Raw genomic sequence first — 19,516 nt, 5'->3', positions numbered from 1 at the left:
CTCCTGATAATAACTCACCTTAATTGATCACTCTCGTTATAGTGTGTATGGCAACACCCATTTTTTTCATGTTCTCTGTGTGTATATATATATATATATTGTGACAGAGCAAGGCCAGATGGCTATAGAAAAGTAGTGAGAGATAGATATATTAGTTCCAGGCTAAACAAATCCCTGGTACCAGGATAAGGGAAATGGCAGCTGCTCCAGGTCAATTAAGACAGTGGGGGCCAATTAAGAACTTTCCAGAAGGCAGGGAGAATGTTAGGTTGATTGGGACACCTGAAGCCAATCAGGGGCTGGCTGAAACTAGTTAAAAGCCTCCCAGCTAGTCAGGTGGGTGTGCATGTCAGGAGCTGTGGGAGGAAGTTGCGCTGTTGGAGAGACTGAGCAGTACACACCATATCAGGCACGAGGAAGGAGGCCCTGAGGTAAGGGTGAAGTGGAGCTTGAGGAAGTGAGGGCTGCTGTGGGGGAAGTAGCCCAGGGAATTGTACAGGTCATGTTTCTAAAAGCTCAGCTGCCATAGCTGATACTATTAGGGTCCCTGGGCTGGAGCCTGGAGTAGAGGGTGGGCCTGGGCTCTCTCCCACCTTTGCCCCCTGATTAATCACTGAGACTGGGAGACAACAGAGACTGTGCAAGGAAGGATAACTTCTCCTCACCTCCCTCGCTGGCTTATGATGAAAATGGCTCAGTAGACTGTGACCCTTGTCTCTAGAGAGAGATGGGTTACGTGGAGGGTCACAGTGAGCCTCTGAGGCTAGTGAAATCCGCCAGGAAACGCGGGACCCACGGAGGCAAGGACAGAGCTTTGTCACAATATATATATATCTTCCTACTGTATTGTCCACTGCATGCATCTGATGAAGTGGGTTTTAGCCCATGAAAGCTTATGCTCAAATAAATGTGTTAGTCTCTAAAGTGCCATAAGTACTCCTCGTTCTTTTCACATCTAAAATAGAATCTTCAGTCTGACAGTTATATACAGAGAGTATAAAATCTCACATAGAATTCTTACGTCATACAAACAGATTCCCAAATTATCTCACATTCCCCCTCCTCTCGGCCTTCTCATCCCCCTTCTCCTCCTCTATCATCTCCTTTTCCCATCACAGACCCAAAAGTTTCTCATCTGCTCTCCTCCTCTAATTCCTCCATTTGTTCCAATAACCCCATCCCATCCTGATTTCCCTAATACAGACTCTCATCCTCTACCTTACTCTTCTTAACCTCACTCGCCTCTGACACTTTCCTCTCACAATACATGCATGATGTAGTCTCTCCCATCTTAAAAAAAAACATTTTAACCCCACTTGCCTCTGCAACTATCACTTCATCTCCCCCTTTCATCCCTTAACTCAGTGAACACACTTTCGACAATCACTGTCTGGAGTTCCTCTCCTTCAATTCCATCCTAGATCCTCTCCAATCCAGCTTCCACTCCCAGCATTTCCATGAAACTGCTCTTCCCAAAGTCTCAATTGACCTCAACCTACTTAAGCTTGTAGCCCTTGCATGAGCAATGCAAGAAGAAGAAAGGAAGAGAAGTACGGAAACAAAGTTCACAATAGACAAAGCATAAACTCAGAAGAGGTCTTGTAAATAATATGTAGTTAGTAGATTAAGAAATAGTAAAAAGAGCAATGTGTGATAAAAACTTGCAGATGCAACTTTACTTACTAGCATACCTTGCAATTTATGGGCAGTTCATCATCTGTTCAGGTAAGGACAAAGTCACGAAGTTCAGCCACCAGGTTAGTCACCTGGTCCTTACCCATAACTATTTTACATTTGGGGACAACGTATACCTTCAGATCAGCGGCACTGCTATGGGTACCCGCATGGCCCCACAGTATGCCAACATTTTTATGGCTGACTTAGAACAACACTTCCTCAGCTCTCATCCCCTAACGCCCCTACTCTACTTGCGCTATATTGATGACATCTTCATCATCTGGACCCATGGAAAAGAAGCCCTTGAGGAATTCCACCATGATTTCAACAACTTCCATCCCACCATCAACCTCAGCCTGGTCCAGTCCACACAAGAGATCCACTTCCTGGACACTACAGTGTTAATAAACGATGGTCACATAAACACCACCCTATACTGGAAACCTACTGACAGCTATTCCTACCCACATGCCTCCAGCTTTCACCCTGACCACATCACACAATCCATCATCTACAGCCAAGCTCTGAGATACAACCGCATTTGCTCCAACCCCTCAGACAGAGACAAACACCTACAAGATCTCTATCAAGCATTCTTACAACTACAATACCCACCTGCGGAAGTGAAGAAACAGATTGATAGAGCCAGAAGAGTTCCCAGAAGTCACCTACTACAGGACAGGCCTAACAAAGAAAATAACAGAATGCCACTAGCCATCACCTTCAGCCCCCCACTGAAACCCCTCCAACGCATTATTAAGAATCTACAACCTATCCTGAAGGATGACCCAACACTCTCACAAATCTTGGGAGACAGGCCAGTCCTTGCCTACAGACAGCTCCCCAAACTGAAGCAAATACTCACCAGCAACCACATACCACACAACAGAACCACTAATCCAGGAACCTATCCTTGCAACAAAGCCTGTTGCCAACTGTGCCCACATATCTATTCAGGGGACACCATCACAGGGCCTAATAACATCAGCCACACTATCAGAGGCTCGTTCACCTGCACATCCACCAATGTGATATATGCCATCATGTGCCAGCAACGCCCCTCTGCCATGTACATTGGTCAAACTGGACAGTCTCTACGTAAAAGAATAAATGGACACAAATCAGATGTCAAGAATTATAACATTCATAAACCAGTCGGAGAACACTTCAATCTCTCTGGTCACGCGATTACAGACATGAAAGTTGCGATATTACAACAAAAAAACTTCAAATCCAGACTCCAGCGAGAAACTGTTGAATTGGAATTCATTTGCAAATTGGATACAATTAACTTAGGCTTGAATAGAGACTGGGAGTGGCTAAGTCATTATGCAAGGTAACCTATTTCCCCTTGTTTTTTCCTACCCCCCCCCAGACGTTCTTGTTAAACCCTGGATTTGTGCTGGAAATGGCCCACCTTGATTATCATACACAATGTAAGGAGCGTGGTCACTTTAGATAAGCTATTACCAGCAGGAGAGTGGGGTGGGAGGAGGTATTTTTTCATGCTTTGTGTGTAAAAATATCTTCTACACTTTCCACAGTATGCATCCGATGAAGTGAGCTGTAGCTCACGAAAGCTTATGCTCAAATAAATTGGTTAGTCTCTAAGGTGCCACAAGTACTCCTTTTCTTTTTGTGGAGTTAGGATAAGATTTGTTTTAAGATATTTGAATTGTTGTTGTTATGCTGGAAGGTGTTAAGGGCTTCCATCAAATGGGTCTTTTGATCTATAGACAATAGCTGATGGGTATGCTATCCATCCTTCTTTTCAGGCTAAATGGGAGGAACAATTAAATGCCTCTCTATGCAATAGTGATATCTGAACCAATAGGAAGCCACTGCCGCAGGCAACAGGCCACATGGCAAGACTGCTTTGTGTAGGCAGAAAAATTCCAGTAGGACTGACTGAAACACAGGAGCTAAGGGACTTGTTGATTGCACCTCTGTGAGAGGCAGAAAATTGAAGAAAGCAAGAGAGACAGCCATGAGCGTGGCCCTGGGAAGAAGACAAGAGACAGAGCTTACTTTTAGCAGAGGCCTTGCTGAAAAGCCAGGCTTGGAAATTGTGAGCCAGGACACTACGTGCTGCTGTTTATACTGCGTTCAGAGAAACAGGACTTTGGGAACGTTCTTTCCAAATAAACAGGACTACATCAAAGAAATTCCTAGTCATATAGTTAGTTTCTGTTTCTATTAGAATCTGGAAAAGATTTGAATATTTGCTAACCAGCTGGGCCAAAAAAAACGGAACATTCTTTTTACAAACCAGACCACAGAAAGGGACGCTTGACTTACACAGGTGTTACAGGGAAGTTTTTCAGAACTCCAACAAGGGGAAACTGAGGCAGCACCACATTCTGATGCTAGATTGCGTAAGCCCCAACAATACCTTTTAACAGCCCTAGAAAAGAGCATTCTTGATAGAAATGAATACAGTAGTCTTGGCTAGGGTTGATAATCTGCACCCAGGGCAACTGCTCCTTGTTTCTGGTGTCTAGAGAAAAATTCAAAACCTTTAAGTTTCTTATATGCTTTTTGCATTCATTCATCAACTCAGTACACTTTGCATGCAAGGCCGTACTGACTAAATACAGTCCTTGTAAAACTGTTGCCTTGATCTGGGCTTTCTTTGCCTTGTGATTAGAAAGTACCAGAGATACCATATTCTCCATGGCTACCCAGGGATTCTTATTCTTTAAAATCTCAGCAGCACTTAGTGGACTGCCACCACACTGAGCTAAAAATTCCACCACACAGGTATTTACACACACACCACTTCTCTTTATGTTACAGTGTTTCCCTTTAAGTTGAAAACCCTACAGAGGCCCCAGAGACCTCTTTGGTAGCTATCCTGTATGTTTCCGAGAATTCAGAGCAATTGAAATTAGTATCTGTGGGGTCCCTTCATGATCACCATTTTGTTGGAATTATTATTTATGAATATTAAAAGCATAGGGCATCACCAGACATTAACTTAATCAGAAATTCCTTTATTTAATCCGAAAGCCAAATGATACCTATACAATTGCTCTACACATGTCTAAAGTCTAAATAATAAGCATTACTACATCCAATACAATAATAAAATATTTATAAGTATCTGATCAATTTCATACTTACAAAAGGACCAGACCAGAGAAGAGTCATTTCATAATGGCCACAGCATGATTGGACCCAATCTGATAAAAACCCTCAGATCCGTGGCTCTCTTTATATATTTTAAATACATAATTGTTACCTTCAACTAAAACCCAATTGCTAGCTTCAGCTAAATCTCAGTGAGGCAGTTTACCCTTGTTACTTTCCTTCCCCCAAGACCTTCTCTTCTGATCTCCTCTCCCCTCTTTTCTTTACCCACTGTTTTTTATTTCCATTGCCATTGGTTTCACATGGGCCTCATTTTCAAAATAACACTGGTATGTGGGAAGGTTTGTGCTTGTTTCTTATAAGACAGTTTTTCTTTGCCTTGTTACTGCAGTCCCCTATCATTGAGACAAAACTTTCCTTTATTTTATTAGTTACTTTTTAATACATACATCCTTGCCATTAAATTCTGGTCTCACAACTTACTATTCTCACGGCCTTCCTTTACTTGCTGATTAGGGCTTTTTCTGCTTACTTGTCACAAACTATAAAGCAAATACAGTAAGAGCTGTGTTATCCAGCACTTTACCAACTGGAAAGCTCTATAAACCGGCATTTCTGATCTTCATTGAAACTCCGGTTTATAGTCTGGGTAGCGGGGGGCCAGCAGGCTCCCTATCTGGCTCCACATGGCTCCCTGGAAGCAGTGACATGTCCCTGCTGCTTCTAGGCAGAGAAACAGCCTTGGGGGCTTCGTGTGCTGTCCCCACCCAACCCCGAGAACAGACTCCGCAGCTCCCATTGGCCAGGAACTGCGGCCAATAGTAGCTGTGAGGGTGGCGCCGGAGGGCAGAGGCAGAGCGCAGAGCCGCCTAGCTGCACTTCTGCCTAGGAGCAGCAGGGACATGTTCCCGCTTGCAGGGAGCTACCCAAGGTGAGCGCTGCCCAGATTTGGCACCCCAAAACTCCTCCCACACCCCAACCCTCAGCCCTGAGCCCCCTCCCACACCGAAACTTCCTGCCTCTTAGTTAACTAGAATTTTTGACTTACCAGCACCCCCCATTCCCCCAAAACACCAGATAACAAAGCTTTTACAGTACATTATTTTCATAACCAAACTTAAACTACCTTTAATTCTATAATTTCATAACTATCCTATAGTTCCCCTATGAAATTAAGAGATCCATGCCTGGAACTCCAAACATAAATGTCAGGTAGCTGAACACTGACTGGTCCATTCTTTTGATCTGCTTTTTTCCTGCTTAGCCACTTTGTCATGGAGCTGAGTTTTCCCTTGACAATCAAGCTTCAGACTGATGTCGGGCTCTTTCAGTCTAGCTTAGCGAAGACACTGCTTTCTTTCAAAGAAGGGATATTTGATACCCTGTTGCTTCTTTACATAGGCCAGAGCCATTCGATTGACTGTCATTACCAAGACATCCTGGTTTTTTCCCCATAATTTTCTCTATGGGGCTTGAAGGATGAAACTGATAGCCTGCCACACATATCAATGTCTCTGTACCGTATGGTGAGTTGAATGGGTTTCGCATCAGAAGCGTGTAACATCTGTTACTTTGACATCTGATTCCAGGATGAGGTATTCTAGCTTGAATCAAACCTTGGAAGAATCTACTCTAGAAATAAGATCACCTCTTGATAAACAGAAATGTTGTGACAAGTGCAGGAGCAGGTGTTTGGAGAGCTAGATAGCAGTAATGACTGTGGTCTCTGTGTATTGGGCCTTGCCCAAGACAGCAAATATAAATGTGAGATGAACATCCCCAACAGGCTTGAGAATATCTGGAATGTGGAGGAAGTCTGAGTATGCATAGGGTGGATTAGTGAAAGAATCTTTTCAGAGTAACAGCCGTGTTAGTCTGTATTCACAAAAAGAAAAGGAGTACTTGTGGCACCTTAGAGACTAATCAATTTATTAGAGCATAAGCTTTCGTGAGCTACAGCTCACTTCATCAGATGCATATCGTGGAAACTGCAGCAGACTTTATATATACACAGAGAATATGAACCAATACCTCCTCCCACCCCACTGTCCTGCTGGTAATAGCTTATCTAAAGTGATCATCAGGTGGGCCATTTCCAGCACAAATCCAGGTTTTCTCACCCTCCACCCCCGCACACAAATTCACTCTCCTGCTGGTGATAGCCCATCCAAAGTGACAACTCTTTACACAATGTGCATGACAATCAAGTTGGGCTATTTCCTGCACAAATCCAGGTTTTCTCACATCCCCCCCCACCCCCATACACACACAAACTCACTCTCCTGCTGGTAATAGCTCATCCAAACTGACCACTCTTCACGTTTAAATCCAAGTTAAACCAGAACATCTGGGGGGGAGGGGTAGGAAAAAACAAGAGGAAACAGGCTACCTTACATAATGACTTAGCCACTCCAAGTCTCTATTTAAGCCTAAATTAATAGTATCCAATTTGCAAATGAATTCCAATTCAGCAGTTTCTCGCTGGAGTCTGGATTTGAAGTTTTTTTGTTTTAAGATAGCGACCTTCATGTCTGTGATTGCGTGACCAGAGAGATTGAAGTGTTCTCCGACTGGTTTATGAATGTTATAATTCTTGACATCTGATTTGTGTCCATTTATTCTTTTACGTAGAGACTGTCCAGTTTGACCAATGTACATGGCAGAGGGGCATTGCTGGCACATGATGGCATATATCACATTGGTGGATGTGCAGGTGAACGAGCCTCTGATAGTGTGGCTGATGTTATTAGGCCCTGTGATGGTGTCCCCTGAATAGATATGTGGGCACAATTGGCAACGGGCTTTGTTGCAAGGATAAGTTCCTGGGTTAGTGGTTCTGTTGTGTGGTATGTGGTTGTTGGTGAGTATTTGCTTCAGGTTGCGGGGCTGTCTGTAGGCAAGGACTGGCCTGTCTCCCAAGATCTTGAGTCTTCCTTTCCAAAAGAATCTTGAGTCTTCCTTTCCAAAGGCACATCTCTATATAATCTGAGTTGGGGTAATGATTAAATCAAATTGTACAACACTTAAAAATAAACTGCATCCGATGAAGTGAGCTGTAGCTCATGAAAGCTCATGCTCAGATAAATTGGTTAGTCTCTAAGGTGCCACAAGTACTCCTTTTCTTTTTGCGAATACAGACTAACACGGCTGTTACTCTGAAAATTGTCAAGAAAGGAACTGATGTGAATCCTCTTCTGACAGCTGCTGCTGTCATTAACACATTGGCAAAGATCACTGGGAATGTGACAAGGCAGAAAAACAGAAAAATGTCTGTATTAATAATGGTTTTGGAAAAAGGAAAAGATTTGTTCTGGTCAAACTTCCAGAATCTGATGATACACATATATCTTCCAATCACTACTTTTGTTGCTATTTGCCTGGAGGCAAAGCAAAGGGAGCTAGGTAGGAGTCTGACAAAGCCTGCAGCCAATTAAGTTTTGTCCAGGGCTGTCTTTAGTAACTTACTTCTACCAGAGGGAGGGCTTTAAACGGTACTAACATAACACAAGAAACGTATTTGTAGCTATGTTGGTCCCAGGTTATCATAGAGACATGGTGGGTGAGGTAATATCTTGTATTGGACCAACTTCCATTGGTGAGTCACAAGCTTTCAAGCCACAAAGCTCTTCTTCAGGTCTGGGAAAGGAGCTCCCAGCATCACAGCAAATGCAAGGTGCAACAGATTCTTTAGCATAAGTACTGAGCATATACTGTAAGGGACCATGCAAGGTAGAGTAGCCCAATAAATTCATTATTCTGCTAGACACTAAAAATCACAGACTGAGTAAAGACACTGAATTTATGGCTTATTACAATAATCTGTAACCCATTAACCCCCTCCTTTTATCCTATGACTACAGAGGTACTAAACGGGCCACTCAACCTTGAATGGTCCCTTACAATACGTACTAAGAACTTATGCCAAACAATCTTTTCCACCTTGCATTTTGCTGTGATGCTGCGAGTTCCTTTCCCAGGCCCGAATAAGAGCTCTGTGGGTGTGTCTACACAGCAAAGAAAAACCCGCAGCTGACCCATGCCAGCCGATTTGGGCTCATGAGGCTCAGGCTGCGGGGCTGTTTCACTGCTGTGTAGACTTCTGGGCTTGGGCTGGAGCTCAGGCTCTAGCACCCTGCGGGATAGTAGGGTCTCAGAGCTCGGGCTCCAGCCGAGCCCAGAAGTCTACACAGCAATGAAATAGCCCCACAGCCTGAGCTTCAGAAGCCCAAGTCGGCTAGCACAGGCCTGTCACGGGTTTTTCTCTGCTGTGTAGTCATTCCTTTTGTGGCTCAAAAGCTTGTCTCTCTTACCAACAAAAGGTGGTTCAATAAAAGAGATTACCTCACCCACCTTGTCTCTGTAACAACACAGGCAAAGCAGAAGGCCATGCTTGAGAGCAGTAGATGCTGTTTCATTCTTCTCTCTATCAGCCCTTGAGGGAGGAATTTTCCTTCCAAACACACAGATTCACTGTATTCTTCACGTCCACTACCTCACGTTTTGGAAGTGTCAATCTGTTTTCTGTTTGGATACATCATAAAATTTCTGTACCTCTTTGAGCCATTTGTGTTTGCAGGACCACTCTCACCAGACCAGAATTACATTCTCAAAGCCTTTTTTGGTGATGGTACAGAACACCATAAGGTAGTCTCTTGCTTTGAGTCTATGTCTTCAGCAAATTTGGCCCGATGTCAAGGTCTGTTACAACCATGTGCAGTATAGTTTCATACTCCTTTGGAGAGGAGTTTTTTCTGGATCTTTTCTATGTTCTCCTCGACTTTGGAATTCTAATGGTAAAGAGAAAGACAAGGATTTGCTTCTTGCGCATAAAGGATTTCTTTCTATGGGACTTTCATTTCTTTTACTTCTGGAAGAAACCAGAGTAAACTGAGAATAATGATAGATTCCTTTTCTTTGACATGTTTTTTTTAGACCACTAAGGCCCTGTAATAATCCTTATATGAAAAGCAGTTAGATAAAATTTGAAACTAACCATATGGGGACAGCGTTTGGACTCTGTTTCTCATATTGGAATGTGAAATATTTTAATGTACTAAAATCCCAGAAGGCAGGGACGGGGGGTGGGGGTGAGGGGAGGAGGGAATGTTTACCTTAAGCACCAGGGGATGGATGAAGTCATGAGTGATTAAAGTCCTCGTTGCTTGTGACCTAAGGAACTGAATAGGTAAGTAGGAATCAAGAGATGGATCAGCTGTGGTTAATCACAAGGAAGATGGTAGAGTACTTACTCTGTATAAAGGGTCCTGAGTGAAAAAACTGTGTTTTTGTAGAAGAACCGCATTTGAGAATAAAGACACTTCCAGTAATTTTTCAGAATTTTATCCCTCTGAGGAACTGGGTGCTGGCCTAGAATAAATGAAGACTGTCTTACCTCTGACCGGTATGCAGTGTTGGCAGCAAGTGGGGGCTCCCTGTGCTGAATCTCTATCATGGATGAGATGGGGCCAAGAAGAATGTGAAGGATTGTCATTGGATGGTGACTATTGAAACAGGCTAACAAAAAATTAGTTATAAAAAAGGTTCCAGAGAAATATTTTAATATTTTGTTGGGTTTTATTTTTAATGCTCTGCAGGTTAAGGTGGCAAGAAGTCTAGATATCATCCATGCAGCTGACAGGAGGCAGAACAAATTTAGGAAGAGAGGACCTGCAAAAAATGTTTTTTCTTACCTCTCAAAATTAGACTATTCCAAGCCCTAGGTTAGGCAATATTTAGTCCTGAACTAGTTACAGGTTTCACAATCTGGATATCTTACCAGCTTTCAGAATGAGCAATACTAGAAAGGGGCTATCCCCAACTTTCCAATGGCTTACTTTTACCCTTGGGAGACTGCAAGATAAAGGATTTTAAGATAGACATTTATATGCATAGAAATGTTATTTTAAGTCCTTTTTAGCAGCCCTTTAAATATACTGCCCAAAATATTCACACTCAGTGAGAGTTCTAAGTAGGATTTGCAGCCCATTGTGCTGGACTCTGTACAAACACGGAAAAGAAAATCACAATCCTAAAGAGTTTACTCTCTAAAGACACAACTAGATGAGGGTTGGGAATGTAGATAAATATGGTGAAGAATTGGCACAACTTTGTTACTGTATTGTAGGTGTGGTTACAGTTTGGTTTAGGCCAGGTTGGTTTTTTTGTTGGGAGTAAGGAAAGAGGAAGCGAAATAGTCGCAGCTGATGACCTGTCTAGCCATAATCACCACGCTGGATAATGTAGGCATCAGGACTGAGGTGAATCTTATGGAGTTGAAAAAAGAGGAGCTAGTGGCTGTTTGGATTTTATCAGGGAGCTTTCCCAAGCATAATGGGTTACATGGGAGAAAGTACAGAAGTATTTAAGGGAGAAGCTGACTGATGGTTAGTAAAACTCCCAGAGACCTCAAGATAACAAACTTTAAGGTCACAATATTTTTACCTACAAAAAAAGCTATTTTAAGTCAGATTTAGAAGTTTTTATGGCTTCTTCTGAACCCTACAGTAAGATCATGGCAAATAAGACACCTGGGCTTCACAGGCGGAGAGATACCACAGTATATTTTCTAAGACAGTACAGTACTTTCATAATATATAATATAAAGAGAATACATGATGGTATGCAGCACTGTAAGGGTTTTATCAGCACTTATTTGGAAGACTTACCTGTGGCTTCACTACTCATTAGTAATGTATTGCAAACTCATGCCAGTAAAAGCTTTATACCACATTACTTCACTCGGGTCTGTATAATAATATAGATATGTGTACGCAAACATACTTGTGTGTATTTGTTTTTAAATAGTTTGATAGTGCTCAGATACACAAGAGCTCAGCATTATTTATCCTGTAGTATTAGCAACTGCATACAGCATGCACATGGAAATGCAACGATTTCACAGGGCACACAACAATGCACACCTATGTACAGGACAGTACTTCCCTAAACTTTGTTTGGAAGTTTATATTTAGAGATTTAAGTGAAGTCATGATTAAGTCATTTATTAGGCTAAGAGTTTAAATTCATGAAACCAGGCTAAATATACAGCATATTTATGTGCTGGAGTTCTCAATTACCAATCACATTTTTTTTTCCCTTAGTGTAACAAAAATAAATCAGATACAAATCTAACTTGAATTGGGAAGAGAAAGATGCACCATTCAAATCATTCCATCCAACCTATTTATACAAATGTCTTTCAATCATTAATTGCCTCCACACAATCACCATTTTGCTCAGCATTAACTCCTAGTGAAAAATAATATTTATGAAGGATAGTACAAGCCCCCAACGTCTCCCCCAAGATAATTTGTCATCTTGGCTCCAATTATACATACAAATAAACATCCTATCTGTGCTTTGTATTTCTCAGAAAGTAGAAAATGTGCTCCCCTGTAATAAAACTACTTCATAAACAAGCTTACGTTGAAGGCCCTTTCGAGAAGAAAACAAGTTCAATTCAAAAGGAAAAAATAACGCCAAAGTGGTACACAAACAAGTATCTCAATATCAAAGATGTTAACGAAAACATTACTTATAGTTACAGTAAAAATATTAAAATTATAAGTTTTGATGTTAAAGTCATAGCTGAAAGATTCCAGTAAGAAACAGGAATTAAGTGAAATTCTGTCACTGAGGACAAAAATATGTAGGAAAACAAGTCCTTAGGGGAAAAAATAAAATCTCTAAATGTTTACCTTTCAAAACACGATACACAGTGCATTTTGGTCTATGTCCTGAAGTGATTGGCAGCGTTAAGAATTTACAACTAATGGATGTTGTGACACTACGCCCCATATTCTTCATAGAGATAAACTTATGATATGAATATGGCATAACTATGATATTTTTTATGCAAGATGGGTCATGTGAGGTATCAATGGAAAGGTTATGATTTACTGAATCAGATTATCTAATTTGTATGCATGTATCATTTGTGTACCTGAAGTTAGGAATATAGACTATGTAACAATTAAAACTGTGTTTTCACCTGGGGAACGCCCACCAGACAGTATGCAATCAGTTTGGAATGGGCCATTAGGGAGAATAGGATTCTGAAGATACTAATCTCCCTCCTTCCTGAGAAGTTTCCTGGGATGCTGCTTTGACAGTGCAAAGTCATGTGATCATGTCACCTCGTACTGGACACCATCTTGGACTGCTGGTCCAAGTATTTTTCCACTAGGAGGGGATGGGGGTCAAATTTGGAAACAAAGAATTCCCGCCATATGCAAATCCTGTTGAAGGCTGGAGAGTGAGTTAACCTAGATTATTCTCCACAGCCTCCCTGCCCAAGAAGGAAGGCTGCTGAAAACACCTGAAGAGACAAAGGAACTAAGCTGGGGTGGGGGGAGGGCAGGGGCTGAGCCATGCAAGAAATGTCTAGCCTGTGAAAGGAATACCAGTGCAGTTTACCTTCTAGAAACTCTGCAAGCTGCACAAAACAACATTTAGGGTGAGAATGGGCTACTATTAGCCAGTTCATTTAGTGCATTAAGCTTAGGTTGCGTGTTTTGTTTTATTTGCTCAGTAATCTCCTTTCACCTGTTTGCTATCCTTTATAATCACTTAAAATCTATCTTTTGCAGTTAAATTTTTTTGTTTATTCTAAAACACAGTTTGTGCAATTCATAACAGGGGTGGGAGGAAGCTGCGCATATCTTCCTCCACATTGAGGGAGGGGGCAGATTTCATTAGCTTACGCTGTATAGATCTCTGTGCAGCGCAAGACAACATAATTTTGGGTTTATATTCCACAGGGTGTGTGCACCCAAGTGCTGGGCAATTCCCTAGCTGAAAGCCTTCCCATGCAGTACTGATTTCAGTATCGGTGTCATTCTGCAGCTGGGTGTGTCCCTACCTGTGTGTGCATGCGCAGCAGGACAGAGTGAGGGAGCCCAGGGTGGTGGAACAGGTGGGCTCAGTGGAACCCCAGTACATCACGTGGCACCCCGGGGGTAAAGGGGAGACCCATCACAGATGTGATGTCCAGAAAGTTTTTAATTCATGGGTGGAACACTTTATCTATAAATTACTATTTTTTACCATGCAAACATGCAATTTCCACTGCTATTTCACATCAGCACAATTGTGAATTATAACAGAACTTCTCATGCCTATATCCCTTTCATATTTTGCTTAAAATAAAATTAAAAAACTGGCACATTAACGGTATTACAGGCTGATTGTTTTAATGTGAAAATTGAACTAAACATCAAGCAACCCTACATGAAGTTCTATTAAAAGCAAGGTCAGTTCACTATTTTTAAAAAGGAAAAGTGAAATATAATGTATAATCACAGTGGACACAAAATGCCAACATCATATATTGGGCATAAAGTGGAATGACTTCATTTGCACTGCAGATGTTTATGGCCACTCTGGTCTACAGACTACTGGGGCCATTGTCCGCACATGCCATCTTACACTTTTCAGACATGTCAGGAGAATGCCACAAGACATTCCAGCGAACACCATTCTCCTGGTGGCTTGTAATATCTGGGATAAAATTCCACCAACCGAGGGAGGGAGGTGGCCCAGAGGCAGATGCTCTATTACATGGGTTCATCAAGTCTGTTCCAATGTTGGACTCTTGGGCCATCAAGCCCTTGTGGCTGTGCAGGGATGGACCAAAGGGTGAACAATCGCTAAAGCCAACCATTCGGCTAAGCGTTGAAGAGGACATCTCCCCAAGTTATTTTTCGTAAAAACTGAAAGTTAAAAGCAGCACAGCAAAGAGCAAAGTGCTCTTAAAACAAATTGGAATTGTTCTGAGTTAGAAACTAAACCAATTAGAAACTTATTTTTATTACTCTAGTTAAAAAAATGAAACAAGCACCATGGAAGAAGTATAAAGACAAAAGGATAAAAAGGGGCAAGAGGAAAAGTGAGCTGTCTTTTTAATATGTATATATCACATTAAATAAAATTAGAGAAACTCAAAATAAAGCAAACACAATTCCAGGAACATGATACATCATTCTGGCTTCAATCCTATTATGATGTCACAAAACCCCACTATCGTTATAATCATGAAATGCACCATTATCTAGCACTTATTCCAAAACATGTTTATATCACATTAACACTGATGCCATGTAATACGAAAGACAGCAAGCTGAATATTGCTTGAAACTGACTTATCCACTTGTGAGAATGTCATAGCCCTACTATTTGTTACCAGCAAATGACAATTCTCTACATCAATACTGTATAAGGGGGGAAATGTGAGTTGTGTGTTCTATATATGTACACTTTATGGACCCTTAAAAACCTTGGTTGCTATTCATGAAAGAACGCTACAATATCCTCACTTCCTTTCACAACATAATCTTGCAACAACTAGTAGAAGTTATTTTCTTAAGTAAGGAGAATAGAGACAGTACTAGGCCTGCACTTTCTCTTTCATTATTTTAGATTTCCTCCTCTATTCTCTTACTTCCTGACAGAATTCTTGGAGATGGACCAATCTAGGGAGAATGTAAATGCATCAAGAACAAACATTTCATTTGCTCTGAATAGATCAATTACAAAAAGAGAGAGCAGTGAAAAAGGCTCAAGGCTACAAAATGAATGGAAATAAAAGAAAGAACCAGTTGCTGTCCCTACACAATCCCCATCAATAATACTGCACATTTGGATTTTTTTTAAAAAAGACATTGTCAAGATATTTTATGATCTGAAAACATTCTCCTCTTGCTGCTATTTATAAAACACCTTAGAACCTGAACACTGTTTTTTCCATCATACATATACTTACTGGTTTGCTATTGTAAGACTGCTCATGAGTGCAGGCCTAATATTGATTTAAAAAATAAATAAATAAAAAATAGAGCATTGAAGTGTGAGTTCATTTTAAAGTAAAATACACATATAGGGTCTGCAAAAAGATATAAGGCAAAAAGTAGGTTAAATATTTTAGAATTATTAACCTTGTCAGTGACCTTTAGCTACACAATAATACCTTTTATCAAACTACATCAATGAGAAGACAAATCACAAATTCCGGATCCAGAAATCACAGCGGTAAATATAGTTTACTGAGCACTTTGTTCTAATCTATGAGAAAGATTAATATACTGTGTGTTAAATTTATTAGGGAATGTTCAGTGATTGTAAAGTGACACAGACAGATGAAGTGACTTTTCTATCTTTAAAATGCAAAGTCCACAGACATCCTCTGAACGGAGTTCTGCAAAATAGGTTCACATAAAGGCACACACATAAGCATGTGCACGTCCACACTTTTAAAAGTGCAGCTGTAGCTTAAAGTGCTGAATGCACCAAATAAATACAAAAGGGGGACAGGACATTTGCAATGTAAATATGATGTTTTTCCTTCTTTTACAGGTTCTTGAAAAGCAGACTCCCTCCCCATGACTGCTGGTCCCAGCTCTCTAATGGCTGCAGCAAGAACTCTGCTGGCAACTTCACGTATCCACTACTGAATAGCCAAAGAACATGCAGGCTTAGGCTACCTGCAGAGAGGGATAGAGCAAGAGGTACAGTAAGTGAGCTTATTCCCAATATTACATGATTTTGTAATATGTTTTCTCATTAATGTTATCTTCTCTTAAAGGAGGACTGTCCTTCAAAATCATGCAAAATAAAAAACATACACAGAGGATACGCTGAAACTTCCCTTTATTTGGGGCAGTTATCACCCTACCCTACATTTCTAAATTTATATCTAATTGAGTCTACTAAATGAAATGTTTAATAAGATCATACAGGAAAAAAATATTTTAATGCTGATGTAGTAGCCCCCCAATCCCAACTAAGTAATTCCAATTATTTTTGAGTGAATTTCATAGGGAAAAAGAGTCTCATATTTGCATTACTTTCCTTTTTGAGGTTGTTGCCCTTCTCATCAACTTGAGGCCTCCTTGTCCTTAAGCAGAGGTGGGCAAACTACGGCCCGCGGGACCGTCCTGCCCAACCCCGAGCTCCAGACCCAGGAGGCTAGCCCCTGGCCCCTCCCCTGCTGTTCCCCCTCCCCTGCAGCCTCAGCGCGCTGCCAGCGCTCTGGGCGGTGGGGCTGCGCGCTTGTGCAGGGCAGCGCAGCAGAGTGTCTGGCTCTGGCCGGGCGGTGCGACTCACAGACATACTGCTCTGAGTGGCATGATAAGGGGGCCGGGGGGGGTTGGATAAGGGGCAGGGTGTACCAGGGGGCAGTCAGGGGACAGGGAGGAGGGGGCGGTTGGATAGGGCAGGGGTTCTGGGGGGGGCAGTCAAGGGTTAGATAGGGGGTGGAGTCCCAGGGGGTGGCTGGTGGGGGTCCAAGGAGCAGGGGGGGTTGGATGTGTGGGGGCAGTCAGGGGGCGGAAGTGGGAGGGGACAGATGGGGGGGCAGGCTGTTTGCCCACCCCTGTCCGAAAGCCTCCATCATCACACTTCCTTGTTAGTTTCACTTTATATCAGGGCCTCTTAAAAAGAGGGAAACCTGAGAGATAGCAACTAACCCAGGATCATAAAGCAGGACTTTAAGAATTTGAGCCTTCTTAAAACGCGGCCATTTTTTTTTTCATTTTTATTCCCACCTTCTTCCTACTAAGGATTACTCCTGTCTGACAAGACAGTATATTGATCTTAAAAAAAAGAACATGGCTTTTCCTCAGGTAGAATCTGCAATCATCAAAGCACCCTTTTCTAAGAAAAGACAGGCAGAGGGTCAAACTCTCCCTCATCCCTTCCACTCACACTGGGTACAGTTTGTGTCAATGCACAAATCCTAACCTCTCCCCTCCCACCCCGTGAAGGTGCAAGCATCCTCTATTAACCCCTCCTGGCCTGGAAAACATGGGACCAAACCAGAGACTCTACTTTAGATCTTCCACCGGGCAGCTCAAAGTACCAGAAGAGTCCCATGTTCATAAATTAAAATGGAAACAAATACAACGTAAGACTGCATGTGTGCCCAAACAGTAAGTTTACATATAAACATTATGTATATACCATATACAGACTCAATACCTGTGCATAACAGGTTAAGGATAGAGTTTTGCAAACACTTTAAATGCGCTAACTTTCATTGTTTAATGTTACCTATTTGATAGTATAGATTTCTTTTACAAAACAGCTTTTTTATATTGTAATTTTTAAAGGTCATAGAAGGATCTGAAAGTTAATAGAGTAGATAATATTGTTTCCTACTGTGCAGCAAATAAATTCAGTATATTTTCGGTTCAGGGAAAAGAAGGTGGATATTTTACAGTAATAATGAAAAACTGTATCTGACAGACTGTGTGAAAGTCTTTATTTGCTGATTTCTGACCCTATAAACTGCGTAACTAATGAACGTCAACTCAAATCACTAAAATAGTAGTATCTCACAATGCTCAAAAATCTCTGAATATTGTAGAACGTTTACTGTGCATGCACAATATCCAATTTTTAATAGTTATCTTGACCTTTTCAGATTTACCTTTTTCCTTCAAAATACTTAAAACCATAAGGCAACTTATGAACTATGCACTTGCCAAATTTAATTTTTAAATTAAGGGCATTTTTAATGGATCATGAGCATAAAATGCATCTTTAAAATCCTTTCCTCCTTTTCTAATTATGTATAACAATAATTTAGAAACATAGGTTCATGTTGGTCAGCCATCAGTTTCTTCCCAGAGTTCATACTGTATTTTGACACACATTTTGAGCAACAATATATTTTGATCAGCCACCAGTTTGTCATAGCATTCGAGCTGCTAAAAATATATTCTAATTGGATTCACCACTTCATCACCGTATCCCTCACAGAAGCCCTAAAAATCACAGTTAACACCTGTTTCTTGTACTACTTTCACCCTGTCATCCTCTCTCCTATCACCATCACCATTTATTTGGCCTAACATTTTACAGTTTATATGATATCAAGGTGCAGGGGGATGGATAAACAAAACATCTTAGGCTTTTTCTTAATGACTTTCAATTTATACTCGCAAAGATAACCCAAAGCTTTTCTTACATTTCTCCATTTTGGAAAGGTGACTTAACAACCCACTCCCCCCACCATTTTCTGTATCTCTCATTGCTCTGATATTTTGTCATGCTAGAGCTAGTGAAAAGCAATATCATGGTTTAGTTCACATCTACCCTCGCTCGTGTCATAAATCCAATTAAACTGCTCATATGGTTTTAAAGCCATGGTTGCCCCACAGCACACTCTCATTTTTAATTATTTGTCTTTTATCCTATCTATGTTCCCTTAACTTAAATTTCCAGTGCACTGCCATTATGTTTTATTATGTTTAACCATTCATTCAAATACATTTTAGATAACATAATTTCAGCTAAAGAAGCCTGCTTAGGTGTACTAAATTACTAATTACAATTCTGGCAACTCATTTCCGAAATATATAATACTCAGCTGCACACAGATGAAATGATTTAATTCAAATAATATTTTGATTTGAATTGATCTTATGTTGTCCTCAGTTGAAATAATTTTATTAACACAAGTTTCTGTTAAAATTAAATCTCAAGCAAAACAGGAGTGAACAGGTTTGGTTATTAAAAGCACCAAAATAGTCACTAAGAGGACACTGCATGACAAAAATCTGAATGTCAAATATATATATATATATATATATTTAAAAATATTTATGTAAAATGAAACAGCTACTTACGATTATAATAATCTGACTGACAGATAAAATAATTGCTTTAAAAACACTTGAGTCATTTTGCCCTTACCTGCAGGCATGAACCATTATTACTGCATGCAGTGACTGTTCCATTTCCTAGCACAGAC

At 40.9% G+C, this 19,516-nt stretch overlaps 1 protein-coding gene across 9 annotated transcripts in view; it reads right to left on the bottom strand.

The window, feature by feature from the left end:
• SRPK2 (SRSF protein kinase 2) overlaps nt 1-19,516 on the bottom strand; it is a 310,240-nt gene that overhangs the window by 194,024 nt on the left and 96,700 nt on the right. The window lies entirely within an intron of this gene.

The sequence above is a fragment of the Lepidochelys kempii genome, chromosome 1 (assembly GCF_965140265.1).
Source record: "Lepidochelys kempii isolate rLepKem1 chromosome 1, rLepKem1.hap2, whole genome shotgun sequence".
In the NCBI taxonomy this organism is placed as follows: Eukaryota; Metazoa; Chordata; order Testudines; family Cheloniidae; genus Lepidochelys; species Lepidochelys kempii.
The sequence above is the reverse complement of the archived record's forward strand: the minus strand, read 5'-3'. Positions and strand labels throughout refer to the sequence as shown.